Genomic DNA, 15,715 nt, shown 5'->3' with positions numbered 1-15,715 from the left:
TCACTAATAACCAAAAAAAAACCATTGTTTAGTCCAATAATTTTAAAAGCCATTCATTACAAATGGGTTTTGTTCAGCATGCAAATTGGCTGAAATGACAAACTAATCCATAAATATAAAGGGAAATGCAATGTTCTAAACTTACTTACCACACCTAGGTGACAGAGACTTGAATCCATTTTCAATGTGAATTTGATGAAGATGTCAATGGATTCTTTGACTATTATTGTGCATTGTTTTTTATCTTCTTCTTGGATTTGATAATCATTCATGTTTCATGATTCCAGGATCATTTCCCGATGCCAGGTATGTTCTCCAACGGCCTTAGGCTGAAACAGCATCATGAAGCTGTATGGTGTGAAAAGGTGAGTTTCAAGTGGATGGTCAACTGCGCAAGACGTCAAGAGTAGAATGATCCCAGACACACTATACCTTTTCAGTTGAAACAGGTGCTTGGGACATGGAACATTACTTCTGTATCAGGGAAGGAGACAGAACTCACAAAGGAGGTTGGAGAGTATCACCTTGGTATGGCCAGACTGACCTGTACATACAGTATAGCATTGTTTTTGGGTGTTTTATAATATCCCTTCTTCAGCCCAGGGATTACCTCTTGGGGCAATTGCAGAACATCACCTTTAATAGAGATGTTTATTCAGTCTGGCTATCAAGACAGATGTTTCTCTTACCCTTGGTATAGTCACCATGCAAGAGTGAGAATACTATAAAACACAAGGACTCACTTTACTCACTGTCTTGCAACCAGATGAAGACATTATTTTAACAGAGACTTACTGATGGCCTCATTGATGGTAAAATTAAGCTTTTCTTTTACTTTGTTATTAACTTTTCACAACAACAATACCTTATCAAACAAGTAATTTCACTCATTGAACCTGGACACTTTGTATTCTCCCTGCCTGTTTCTTTTACAACTAATAAAACAAAAAATGAATTGCTTTGTCAATATTGGCTTTCTCAACTTTAGACTACACCTTAGAACTCATAGCAAGCAAATAAAGAGGAAAAATATCATACGTCAAATTTAACTGTTACTTTAAAATTGAATGTTGTTCAATTCTTTTTAAGAGAAAAGAAAAATTAAAAGAACTGAACAATCAAATATTAATATATTATTGTTCAATGATAATCCAGTTTCAGACAAAAATCACATTTTCACTGGAATCCTGCAATTTTCCACTCACTGCAAGAGAATCTGACACTTACAGTAAAGTATGATGGTATGCTGATCACATTACCATAAAAATATTTGGCACATTCTTTGGGAAAACCCATCAAAATGATGGAAAGAATTAAAAGAACATTGACATCCTGCTTCTCTAAATGAAAGGCTAACAGAAGCTTATCTAAATTATGAGATAGCAGACTTGGAACAAGAAACTGAAATATGAATACCTTCATAAATCCAACTTATTTAGGGTTCAATCTGGGAATGAGTCAAATATACTATTTGGATATTATATTAAAGGGAATAATAATTTTTGTGGTTTGTTAACTTTATGACTGTTTGAAGCTGCAGATTTTTGAAAGTCAGGCATTTTCTGTCATAACAATTTTTTTTCATTTTATAAAAAATAATAAAAAATGGAAAGTTGCAAAGCAATTCTATATTGCTTCATTAAAGACCAGACCATGTCCACATATATGGATTATTAAAAAAAATATAGAGCTTTTTGGCTGACACCTTTATCCAAGGCAACTTGTGTATAGCATGTTCAAGAGTAAGCATCCCTAGTGACCAAATACTAATAACAATACTAATAATAATATTTGACTGATACCTTTATTCAAGGAGACTTACAACATCTGAGATACAACATTTCATTTTTTTTCCCAGGTGGAGCATGGGCCAGTGCAGTGACATGGTCAGTAGGAGGATTTGATTCCGCATCCTAAGGTTTCGAAATCCAAAGCCTTAACCACTACAACTCATTATTTTTAACCTTTTATTCCAAAAGTTAAGTTGTTCAACAGTAAATCTGTGAATTTCCCCTTGGGATTAATAAAGTATCTATATCTATCTATCTATCTATCTATCTATCTATCTATCTATCTATCTATCTATCTATCTATCTATCTATCTATCTATCCAAAATGGCTGGCACAAAATAATTATAAACACCAGTAACGGCGTACTTATCGTGCAGTGAATACACTTGACTTATAGTTTTCATACTTTTTCTTTGTACGTTTACCATTTGTTTGCTCAGAGGTTGATGTGCTTACTGCTTCCTGAGCAATTCTTCTTTTCTCCACCCTAGCGGCCCGCTTCTTCTTTTCTTCCATGAGCATCTTTTCGCATTAAAACTGATTAAATCAGTGTTTGTGTTGAAGTTACTTAGTACATTTTCCTTAATTATTCACTTAAGCTGACACTTGTCTTCAATCTGTCTCAAGAATGATTTAGGATATGAAGAGGTAGGGGAAGTGATGTCGAAGGTGGATGGATGAGAACGATACCTGTATGCATGCGCCGCATGGGTGCCCTGCTAGTTGATTCACAATTCCAGATTCACAATTAACAGTGGCAAATTAAGCAAATTCTGGAGACATAATAAAAAAAAATTGCTTCAGAATAATGAGTGTCTCATCACTGACATGATATCATCAACAGAGATGGCACAGTAATACATTTATAATGAAAAAGGACCAAAATACTGATGGGCAGAGATCAAGAGGACGTACCTAATGTTAATTAAAGTATTATTTATTTCTAAAGATTTACCCAGACCCTAATACTTTAGAGTGCATAGAATATTTAATTATTTTCATATATTAATATATATAGGTTTTTGAATTTAAGACTGTTATTCAAGTTTTTGTCTAGTGTCAGCATTGCTAGCAATATGTTTTGGGAATCCCCCACACAAGCATCATTTTGGTCAAACATTTACATATACTGTATATTGGGTCGCCTTGGATTTCCTCCTAAAACTTTTTGAAGACCACAATAAACATCTTGTGGCATCCTTCAGTTTCTCAGTACACTACATGTCAGTAAACTCAAAATAAATAAAACTCAATTCTGCTCTCTCAAAAATATTTCTAGGTGTTATGTCACCAGAGAACAGTAATGTGTTACAGTGGACTAGCAAATTACTTTAATACTAGCTGTGCTACCACTTTATTAAGGCTTGAAGTCTACGTAATCAACAAATACCTCAGCATATTCAGACTTAACACTTGCAGTATATTGCTGTTTATTTTGGAATGCATGTAATAATGAATGCATTGCATTTTTCATTCCAACACATGGTGCATCACAAACGTTAGCAGTGCTTTTATGAATCCCATTCCAAATGGCATAAAATAATAGAGACATAGCAACCGGATGGATACACAGACACAAACACAGACTCCTCTTATTAAGGTAGATAACCTGTCCATTCTGGTTATTATTCTCTGCTGGACACATTCACCCGTGCAATGTCTACTGGAATATATTTTAAAATGCATGAAATAATAAAATCCATTGCGTTTTCATTTCCAGCAGATGGCAAACCACAAACTGCTTTCACAAATCCCATACCAAATGACATAAAACAGATGGACACACAGATACACAGACACTTTAATTTATTTATATTTAAAAAAAATATGGATTTTCAGGACCAGTTAAATTAATAACTTGTGTCATGTCAAATTTTAAGATTTTTTAAAGAAAGATATTTTAAGGTTAGGTTGTGTAGACACCAGAAGGTGCTCCAGCTCCCCAAATACCCAACACAAGCACAATCCGATACTAATGTAAAGTCTAAAGAGTCTTTAATTGTGGGAAACTCTTCCCCAAGCATTTCCCACTGCAGCCTCAAGTGCAATTAAGCAAAATACAGCACAACTCTTTTCTTCCTTCTCTCTGTCACTGCCTCCTCCACTTCTCCTTGCAAGCATTGTCCACCTTCTTCCTGACTCTGGTTCATTGATGTGAGCCAGGCAGCTCCTTTTATCTAATCCCTGGGAGTCCTTCCAAAGCACTTTCAGGTGTGATTGGAGCCCTACAGTGTAGGCCCCCATGGAACCCAACAAGGCTACGATTCCAGCATGCCATGTGGGTACACATACAGGGATCTGAGCCTGGGCTCGCTGCCATCTAGCACCCTGGGGGTGACAAACCCCTAGGTAAGGTGTCTTCCCCTGCCCTGTTCCACCTCAGGCATCCCTGCTGGATAAGAATGCTAGCCATCCCTCATAGTTGTCATATTTACTAATCATGGTGCTGGAGAGAGGCAATATGTTGCATGCTGTTTCACTGTACTCTGTACATGTGAAAGTAATGACTTTATAAACTAATATTTAAAATCACTGCTAATGCATTAACAACAGTATTTGGTGTACTACCAGATAACATTAAAGTGTGTAACAACAAACTGGTTGCAATATTCTATACACACTACTAGCATGTAGGATTTAGTTTACTCGGATGAAAACATTTCAATCCACCATCTAAAACTCAGTAGAAAAGTAATTTTCTATATTATCTTAAATTGGAAGAAAAATCTAATTCTCCTTAAGAGGATCTTTTCAAAATTTTTCAAAAACATAGCAAATACTCTTAAATATAGTATTTAAATAATGGTTGGGATGGAATATTGATTTCCCTTTTCTTTTTCTTTTGTATTCTTTGGACTTTGAAGTGTATTATTATATCTGTTATGTGACATTATTTGTTTATTTGAGCTGTGTGTGGCTATAATGTTGTTTTTCTAAATAGACCATCGAATGCTTAAATATTTCAGCGAGTGAAACGACAAAATTTTATAACAGGTGGGAATATTTTCAGAAAGTAACAGAATTAGGCACAATATTGAAAGGTGATGACAGATATAAGAAGGGTGCTACCAGTAAGGTAAGCTTGAGTATAAGAACAATGTTTTATTTTTTGATCTCTAACATGTGTATCACATATGCAGTAAGCTTACGTACATGTGGAAATGATGGAATGTACACACCTGCAGCATTACTTTAATATATAGCCATACAGCTACAGGATGATTTACTTCATGGTGTGAGATTCAATAAAGCAATGATTTCCAAAAATGAAAAAATTTTGTCCATAAAAACTACTACACATGTGGTTTCAGATAAAAAGCAGCTTGCCGTGGAAAGCTGGACCACAACTTATCTCACTAAAATAGAATCAAGATACATACAATAACCTCTACGTCACTTAACTTTCCATTTTCTTGATGGTACAGTGTAAGGACATGGTGATTTCAATATTCCACACAAACCACTAAATTGAAGTAGCCCAACTGTGTAAGTTGTGATATAATAAATGCTCTATTCTTTGTCTATTAGTATTGCACTGTCTTTATAATAAAGGGCAAACCTGTCATAGAGTACAGTATATCAGCTGTAAATATTTGCACTTACTTATATGTTTGACATTGCATATTCATCTACAAGTTCACACTTCTGTTGTAAGAAAGTACAGTTCAGTCTTTCATATTTTTACAACAACTCAGAAGATTTTTCACACATATATTTTCCAACTCAGGGACAGCATGGTGACACAGTGGTCATATCTGCTGTTTAACAGTGTAGGATTAGAACGGGCATCTCAACCAGAACAGAGGACATACCTTTAACCAAATGGGAGGCCAGTGTGATGATACAAATAAAATGGAAATAAAATTGTACCCAGCCAGGATGAGATAATGGATGGACTGGGAAAAGCTGAAGATCAGGGGCCTCATGTATAAACAGTGCGTACGCACAGAAATGTTGCGTAAGAACTTTCCCACGTTCAAATCGCAATGTATAAAACCTACACTTGGCGTAAAGCCACGCACTTTTCCACGGTACCTTATGCCTTGTCGTACGCAAGTTCTCTGCTCGGTTTTGCAAACTGGCGGCACCCAGCGTCAAAGAAATGGTACTGTTCTTGTGTGATTACTCATTATTTTCATGACGCGGCTTTAGAAATACACAGAATCTAACCGCATATTGTTTATTAGTGTAATGCATCTGATTGTAATTAACTCGTAACAATATAATGGTTCGGGGAACAGCCATAGTATTCCAAATACCATAACTGCTTTAGCGTTGTTACTCTCACTTCTCCTTCTTCTTCTTCTTCTTTCAGCTCCTCCCGTTAGGAGTTGCCACAGCGGATCATCTTTTTCCATATTACTCTCACTGCACGACTCGGAGTATTTATATCACTGTATCTGAGTGTGAATCACAGCAGCAGCTGATCGGAAAGAGAATTATCGGTATACAGCTTTAAGGACACGCTGTCTCAGCCACTGCAAAACGTTTTAAAGCCTTTCCTGTACAGACCTCGCGGCTCAGAAACAGTTTCATCCCAAGAACTTTAAATGCACTCAATCAATTGCTCCTTGTAGAACGGTTTGTACTTATAAGTACAATCACCCCACTGTAAACTTGCACTACAGTTATAATATCTCACAACCTGAGCCACTTTATAAAGCGCGTATTTACATATGATGACGATATCATTTTTAAGGTGAAATGCAGCAAAATATGTTTGTTAAATTATACACATAAACTTTAACTTCATTTAAATAATCTATATTCTTCACTGGGAGTGTCGTGAAGGATAGAATGATTAAACATGTACTAAGAAGATATTTCAATGTTCTTTAAACGTTTTGAAGAATCGGCGCTAAGCTTACAGATGGCTTAACGTCTATTACAGAGCTGATTGTGTGGCGATCGGTTACTTGGGAAAGAAAAGCACTGACTGCAGTGATGGCTACGCCAATATATATTGAATATAAAACAGAAAGAGAAAATAACAACACAGCTAAAACGCAGCGACAAATTTCGACAATAAATTATTTCATCGAAGTGAAACACATGTTTAATAACGTGCTTTAACTCCTATCATCATGAAAATGATATCACGTATACATCTCAGTATTTTAGTTATTCAGAGAGCTGTAATATCACAAATGTAATGGATTCTGTGTCCAGTTGGAGGAATAGAGCCAGTTTAAGAAGCAAGTAGTGATTCACACACATAGATCACATACGAGTAGAAGATCAAATACAAAACAAAGCATTTAACGTGCTACTTTAATTACGATGTGATTTGAGAAACTGGTTAATTAAACGATTTTAAGATGAAGTTTATAATGTTCTACTAAATGACAAAATAAACTACGTGATTAAAGTGGAAATGTCGAGATTGAAGTTGACATTTCGTGCTTTTTCCCCACCGTGTGCCTTTTTTCTCTGTACCCTAATAAACTTTCATATGACACTCAGACAGTGGGCTTACAACTCTTCTTTTCACGGCAACTTTAGATATATGACTTCTTTTTTAATTCCGGCACTGTGCCATTTTGTGAATGTGAGCATTCAAGTTTCTCCAACACGCTATGTCACTCGATCAACTTCATTTTGTTGATTATACCACGGTTTATTTGAACAAATAGTATGTTTTTCATTTGCCTCCACTTGGTATTCGCTGAAATTCTTATATTTTCCCCGTGCTTTTCCCATTGTCTTTTCACATAAGGCTGTGCTTAAGGGCGATTTATATTGATTTGCATATTCAAATAGGCGTAATTCTGGGAGGACTTGGGGCGTTACATAATGTATGCACTGGCGTTAGTTTTCACGCTGATCGGGATTTATGTAACGGAAGAACGTGGAAGTTGGAGTACACAGATTCCTGCATCTGGATTTTTCTGTGCGTAGCACATTTCGGCTTTTGTGCTTACACCATGTTATAGTGCGAGTTCTACGCACGGCGTTATACATGAGGCCCCAGGATTGGTTCCATCCCCTACAAACTAGGTGGTAGTGGTCCTTATATGGCAACACAATTGGGACACCCGCAGGAGTGCATGTGACTTGGAGTCCGGTAGTGCAGTCCTATCGGGGTCCCTGGGGATCAATAGAGGGCGCTGTCAGGGACCTCCCCACTTTTTTTATGGAACGGAAATGCTTCCTGGAAGAAAAAACTCGTCATAGGACAGAAAGAGAAGGATTTATTGATTTATTGTTGATTTGTATGGATATTGTGGACTGATTGCTAGAAGAGGTTTGGAAAGAAGGGCTTGAAGAGAATAAAAGACCAATATTTTATTTGTATATTGTGTGGATAATTACTGTGTCTGTGGTTTGGGGCTTCCAGGTGCCCCCTTGTGATCTCAACAGGTTGCTGTAGCTTCCTAAATTCTAATCCTGCGCTCAATTGTTGTCCGTAAGAAGTGTATGCATTCTCTCCATAGGTGCCTGGGGTTCCCCTCCAGGGAGTATTGCATTTGTCTGTAATTATTGATGTGTTTGTTTCATGGCTTCACATAATTCTGGTGTAGTCACTTTTTGCTGAAAGGGATCTATAGATGCTTATTTCCCCCACTCAAAAAAGTATTGTGTTATTCTGCAATAATTATTGTGTTATTTTACAAAAGCATTGCGCTATTTCTCTAATACATCGCCTGCTGGGGTCTGTAATAACACTGTGCACGCACATGCTCTAGTTGTCTAGTAAGCAAAAGGTTAAACATGTGCATAGCATGTAATCAAGTGGCAAGCACTGAACAAAAGTCATAGTCATATATTTAATCCAGCATGTGCTGATGTGTAAATTTATTTCTGCCAAGCTTAGAGTCATCGGAAACCTATGATTATCACAGCAGCCCTGGGTATAAGGCAAGAAGCAAATGTGGTGGATGATATGTTGGTCCTTTGCAGGGCACAATACCACAGTCAATCAGAAAAAAGTGTGCTACAGGCAATTCAGTAACTGAAACATATAAATTAAGTGTTACAGAATTTTAATAAATACATCATATAATTTGAATACAAGTATATATATGAAGTTATAACAATGAATTGTTAAACATAAGGGCAAAAATTGAATATAACTTAAGGGTTAGCTAAATGTTGTTTTAAGCTTAGGTATATGAGGCTTTTGTCTGATCTTAGAGGAGCCACCAAGATAGTTGCTAAGGGTAAAATAAAGTAGATGAGTAACAAACACTCCTCTAGAAAGCGGGAATAAACTAATAGGAAAGCCCAAATACCCCTAGTATGAAGTGGTGGCACTCACTGATTGAATGAAACTATGCATATTATGAGTCACATGATGTGATGTATTGGATGAGGTAATGTAACAAAAAAGCATAAAGGCAGATGAATTGTTTTATTGATTGAGTGGACTCAGGCATTTATGCATACCTGTGCACAAATAAAGAATTGTTCTGAAATCTCATCTAATCTCCATGAATGACTTCTTTGAAAACAGAGGAAAGTTGTTCCACTACAGTATCAGTTTAGTTTTAACCCAGTTATTTGCTAAAGACACTATTCTGGAACAAGGTGATGTGGTGGCAGTATGGCTAGTATTCATACCTTAAATCTTTGGGGACTTGAGTTGGAGATGGAAAAAGAGGATAAATGTTATTTACTTCACAGCACATGATGAATTAAAAATATTTTCTTAACTGAGATGTATTACTGACACAATTCTAATAATCACCGTCAAAACGGGTAGTTGTACACAGTTTTGCACACTTGCTGCTACCAATTAATCCATAAATGCATGGGAGGAACACAGGAATATCCTGGAGACCCTTGCACTGTGAAGCAGGAATGACAGCTCTGTGCTACCACTTTGCCAATGTTAACACATCTGTACTAAACTTTAACCTGATTAAAAATAAATGTACCACTAAAACTTTAATTATTGTCATTTGATTGCAAGCTTTGCAATCCCTCTGTCAATAGCTGTCACTAAATGATCAAAGCACATGCATGCATGATGATAATGGCAAAAATATTTTGGCATATTTTTTTTTTTTTTTTATTTATTAATTTTATTATAATCAATACATAGTAATCAAGTTTTACAAAAAAAGAATTATGCTAAGCACAGATCGATCCCCACCCTTGAGAGAGAGAGCAAGCCAAATGGTGTAAAATTTAAGGCTTGTAAAAATACCTAAATCAACAAATTCTCTGTGCTTTATAAACTCATTTCAAAATATTACTGATTAGATCCTGCCATGTTTTGAAAAAGTCTGCACAGATCCTCTAACTGAGTATTTGATTTTTCCAATTTTAAATAATATAACACATCAGTTTCCCACTGACTTAAAAGAGGAGAGTTTGGGTTCTTCCAGTTTATCAGAATAAGTCTGCGTGCCAACAGTGTAGTGAATGCAATCACAATTTGTTTGTCTTTCTCCACCTTAAGACCCTCTGGAAGAACCCCAAACACAGCTGTTAATGGGTTAGGAGGGATTGTGAGTCCAAGACTGTCTGAGAGGTAATTAAAATTTTTGTCCAGAATAATGTTAATTTGGTGCAGGCCCAGAACATGTGACCTAGTGAGGCTGGGGCTTGGTTGCAACGTTCGCAGGTTGGATCATGCCCTGGAAACATTTTGGAGAGTTTTAGTCGAGACAGATGTGCTCGATATATAATTTTGAGTTGTATAATTGTATGCTTTGCGCATATGGAGCTTGAGTGAATTCTCTGCATTGCTACTTTCCACTCCTTTTCTGATATATTAATTGAGAGGTCATTTTCCCAGTGTCCTCTTGGATCTTTGAAAGGAAGGGATTGTAAAAGGATTTTATATATTGTAGAGATGGAGTCTAACTCCTTGAAATTGAGCAATAATTTTTCCAGCGTGGATGAGGGTGCAAGATGAGGAAAATCTGGAAGGTTCTGTTTAACAAAGTTCCTGATTTGAAGATAGTGAAAGAAATTTGTAGCTGGAATGTTAAATTTGGAATGTAATTGTTCATAGGATGCAAAGGCGTTGTCTATATAAAGATCTCTAAGCAAGTTAATTCCAAATTTTTCCAGATATTAAAACTGCATATGTTTGTGAGGGTTGAAAGAGGTGGTTCTTTTGCAGGGGTGCCACAGAAAGAAGCTTCTCCGTCTTAAAATGCTTTCTACATTGGTTCCAGATTCTAAGTGAGTGGAGCACAATTGGGTTATTAGTGTATTGCCGATAGCGTGTGTTTATTGGAGCACAGAGCAAGGAATACAAAGAAGTACTGCAAGATTTTACTTCTATTGCGGTCCATGCCTGTGTATGTTCTTCTATTTGTGTCCAGGTTCTTATCGACTGTATATTTGCCCAGTAATAAAACTGGAAGTTAGGTAGAGCCATGCCACCTTCTGCCTTTTGTCTTTGTAGGGTCGCTCTTTTGATGCGTGGATGTTTAGAATTCCAAATAAATGAGGTTATTGTTGAATCTAATTGCTTAAAGAACGATTTATTAATGTATATTGGTATGTTTTGAAATAAAAAGGAGCTTAGGAAGAATATTCATCTTAACAGTGTTAATTCTTCCAGCTAGTGTGAGATGAAGGGTTGACCATCTATGCAAGTCTTGTTTAATTTTTTCCATGCAGGCGACGAAATTTTGTTGATAAAGAGCTTTATGTTTACTTGTGATGTTTACCCCGAGGTATTTAAACTGTTCTGCAATGATAAAAGGAAGGGTGTCTAATCTAATATTATATGCTTGCGAATTCACGGAAAGAGTACACTTTTATTCAGATTAATTCTGAGACCAGAGAGCTTTTGAAATTCTGTGAGTGCTGCTAAGACTGCAGGCACAGAATTTTCTGGGTCCGATATATACAGTACCATGTCATCTGCATATAATGAGATTTTCTGTTCCAGTCCTTCTCTGCTAATCCCCTTTATCTGATCAGTATTTCGACAATGTATTGCCAGTGGTTCAATGGCAATTGCAAACAGCAGTGGTGACAAAGGGCATCCTTGTCTTGTGCCACGTTCTAGTTTAAAGTAGTCTGAGCAAATGTTATTGATGCAAACTGAAGCTTCTGGGTTAGTATACAGTAATTTAATCCATGCACAAATGTTGGGCCAAACCCAAACTTCTCCAAAATAGTAAAAGGTATTTCCATTCAATCATGTCGAATGCTTTTTCTGCATCCAATGATAATAATATTTCTGGGGTGTTTGATTTAGTTGGTGAGTATATTACATTAAACAGGCGTCGAAGATTTGAAGATAAGTGTCGGCCCCTAATAAATCCAGTTTGGTCTTGTGATATTACGAGGGAGCACTTTCTCCATCCTTCTAGCTATGATTTTAGAGAGTATTTTAACGTCGTTATTCAGAAGTGAAATTGGTCTGTATGATGCACATTGTAATAAGTCCTTATTTTGTTTTGGAAAGACAGTGATTAGTGCTTGGCGAAAGGTTTGTGGAAGAGATTGGTTATCTCTGGCTTCTGTAAATGTTGCTAATAGGAGGGAGCTAGCTGAGCGGAGAATTTCTTGTAAAACTCTGCAGGGTAGCCGTCAGGGCCTGCTGCTTTTCCACCTTGGAGTGACTTTATAGCATCCAGTAATTCTGATAATGACAGAGGTTTATCGAGTTCCTCCACACTAAAAGCGTCAATTTGTGGTATCTGTAATTTATCCAGAAATGCATTAGATTGTATATTGTCTTCTTTAAACTCAGTAGTATATAGGGATTTATAGTAGTCTCTAAAAGTGTACATTATATTTTTGTGTTCGATGATTTTATCTCCATTCGTGTTAGTAATTACGAGATTGCGTTGCATACATCTTGCTTGTGAATTTGTTGCGCTAAAAGCTTATTAGCTTTCTCTCCATGTTCATAATAATGATGTCTGGATTTGTAAATTAGTTGTTCGGTTTCTTTAGTTGTCAAGAGGTTTAATTCTGAATGTAGAGCCTGCCTCCTCTTATGTAGAGTCTCGCTTGGTAGTCTGGCATGTTCTTCATCTATTTTAGTAATTTCACTTTTTATCTCTGCTACTTTCTTCGGATTTATTTCTGTGGGAAAGATATGAGATAATCTGTCCTCTTAAGAAGGCCTTAAGAGTTTCCCAGAGTATTCCTGCAGAGATCTCAGGGGATGTATTTGTCTCTAGAAAGAATTCAATTTGTTTGGATATAAATTCAGTACAATTCTCGTCAGCTAATAGAAGCGGATTGAGGCCATCTGCGGGGTGAGTGTATGGGGCTTAGTAATTTCAGCTCCAAGATCATCGGAGCATGGTCTGAAATAACAATAGCATCGTATTTACAAGATTTAATCTTAGGCAAGAAGTTATTATCTATAAAGAAGTAATCAATCCTTGAGTAGCAATGATGTACTGGTGAGTAGAAAGAATATGTTCTTGAATTTGGGTTTAAAACCTCCAGGGATCTGATAAGTTGTGATCAGTTATAAACTTTGTAATTATCTTTGCGGTGTTAGTTGCGTTCCCCTGTGGAGGAAGTCTTATCTAAAAGTGGATTTAGAACACAATTAAAGTCCCCAGCCATTATAAGTTTATGAGTGTTCAGATTGGGAATGGATGCAAATAAATTTTGTATAAATTCCTTATCATCAACATTAGGTGCATAAACATTTATCAAAATCATTTTACAGTTAGATAAGTCTCCCATGACCATCACATATCTCCCTTCAGGATCCAATACTACATCTGATGCTACAAATGGTACTGTTCTATGTATGAGAATTCCCACCCCTCTAGTTTTCTTTGTAAAACTAGAATGGAACATTTGGCCAGTCCAGTCTTTTGCAGCGGAACTGATCCTTACTTAGTAAGTGGGTTTCCTGTAAAAATACTATTTTAGCATTTAGACCTGTTAGGTGAGCAAGTACTTTCTTTCTCTTTAATTCGTGATTCAGGCCTTTAACATTCCAGCTTACGAAGTTAACTGTCCCATCATGGAGACACTGATTCTGAGTTTTTGATGTCATTTATAGTCTTAACTGGAAGTGAAATAGTTTAGGTCTTAATTTCCTATTCCCCAAGAGTTGTTGCCATGCAGCTTATTATTACGTTGATAGTTATAATTATAAAGATTGAGATGACAGATTAGATATAGATCAAGCCTGCTCTCTTTCTCTTCCCCTTAACCCCCACCCTCCCTTTTTGCCTCCCCAGGTGAGGCTAAAACCCACTTCATGCAGTCCCAGTCCTCTGACATACCCAGAGACAGAGCACGTCCAAAGCACATCAAGCCCCCATGCAGTGGCGCTTTAAGGTTAAAAGATAGAGATATCTGTTACCAATATAGTCTTTAAAAGAGGAAAAAGAAAAAAAAAGAAAAAAGAATTTTGCACTTAATATATACATATATATATATATATATACATATACATATACATATATATATATATATACATACATATATATACACATATATACATATATACATACACATACACATACATATAATCTTCATCAATTTTAGTGCATTAAGATGATATCCCCAGATAATAAACCCAGGTGATGGTGTTAAAGATGTGTCCAAAACAAGCATAACAAGTCTTAATGCAGTAATAGCAATAACAGTAAACCAAGGGTATGATATTGAACAGTCTCATTTAGGGTACACATGAAATAATTAGAAAAGAAAAAAGAGGAGGAAAACGTAATTAAGCACAATAAAACATAAACATTTAGCGCCCTAGTAATACTAAGTAATAATAAGTAATAAGTAAGTAATAATAATAATAAGTAAGTAATAGTAAGAATATGAGAATATATGCTGATAAAAAAACCCGTATTTTAAAACAAATAGATCAGACAGTAGATTATTAATCCTAGCTTTATCATTTACCGCCATGACTCACAATTATGTATCAGAATAGTCCCGGGATCAGCTTTCTTAACTCATTTTCTGCCTCCTCCTTGCTAGCGAAAACATAGAAATGACCCTGCCATTCCACTTTCAGTTTTGCGGATACAGGAGGCCGTATTTGACATTGGCTTGCCGTAGCAGCTGTTTAATATTATAGAAGGCTGCGTTTAATAGCTGTTGCTGGAGAGAAGTCAGGAAGACGCGAATGTGGCAATTTCATATATAATATTTTCCTTTTTTCTGAGGAGTTCCATCACCTCTAACTTAAATGATAATCGTTCAAAACGAACTATAAAAGATCTTGGTCGGGGTCTGACGGTGTTTGATCAGCGTGACGCTGTAAGCCGCTGCTATCTCAGATTCTGCTTTAAAGTTGCCCCCGATTATTTTAGAAAAAAGTTCAGTTGCGAATTTCACAGGGTTTAAACTTTCTCGATTCTCCGGCAGGCCTTCAATTCTGACATTATACCTTCTACTGCCATCTTCTAAAGCAGCCAGTCTGTCTCCAAGTTTTTCTCCGAGTTTTTACATTCCGAACTGGCATTTACTGCTCTTTCCTCGGCACTGGAAGCTAGATGTTCGGCTATTTCGATCCGATTCGTGAATGTCTCACTAAGATGCTCCAATTGATCAGCAAGCGTGCTCAGTTTAGCCGAGTTTTTCTCAATGCGCTCTTCAATTTTGCCCAGCACCTGTCGAAGTTCAAGTTGGACCTCTTGACGCAGCCTTTCATTTGCCTGTTGGAATTCCTGTCGCAGCCTTTCATTTGCCTGTTGGATTTCCTGTCGCAGACATTCATTGGCCTGTTTCATCTCCTGTTTTAATTCCTGTTTCAGTCTCTCAAGTGCCTTTGCCGTTGCTTTCTCATTAGCCTTCTCGCTTTCCTTTATATCTTGCGTGAGCTCAGCGAGCAACACTTTCAGTTCAGATAGCTCAAATGTGCCTTCTTGTGCCGTAGATGAAGCAGCAGACTCTGCTGAAGCCGGTGTCCCCGCTGCTCCAGTCCCGCGTAATTGCGTAACTGAAGCCGCGGACCTCCCGGCCTTTTCCAGTTTCAGGTAATCCTCTCCAATCGGCGAGCTATCCACATCTGCACTCA

The sequence above is a fragment of the Polypterus senegalus genome, chromosome 4, assembly GCF_016835505.1.
Source record: "Polypterus senegalus isolate Bchr_013 chromosome 4, ASM1683550v1, whole genome shotgun sequence".
Taxonomy (NCBI): Eukaryota; Metazoa; Chordata; class Cladistia; order Polypteriformes; family Polypteridae; genus Polypterus; species Polypterus senegalus.
This window is presented reverse-complemented; position numbering follows the sequence as displayed.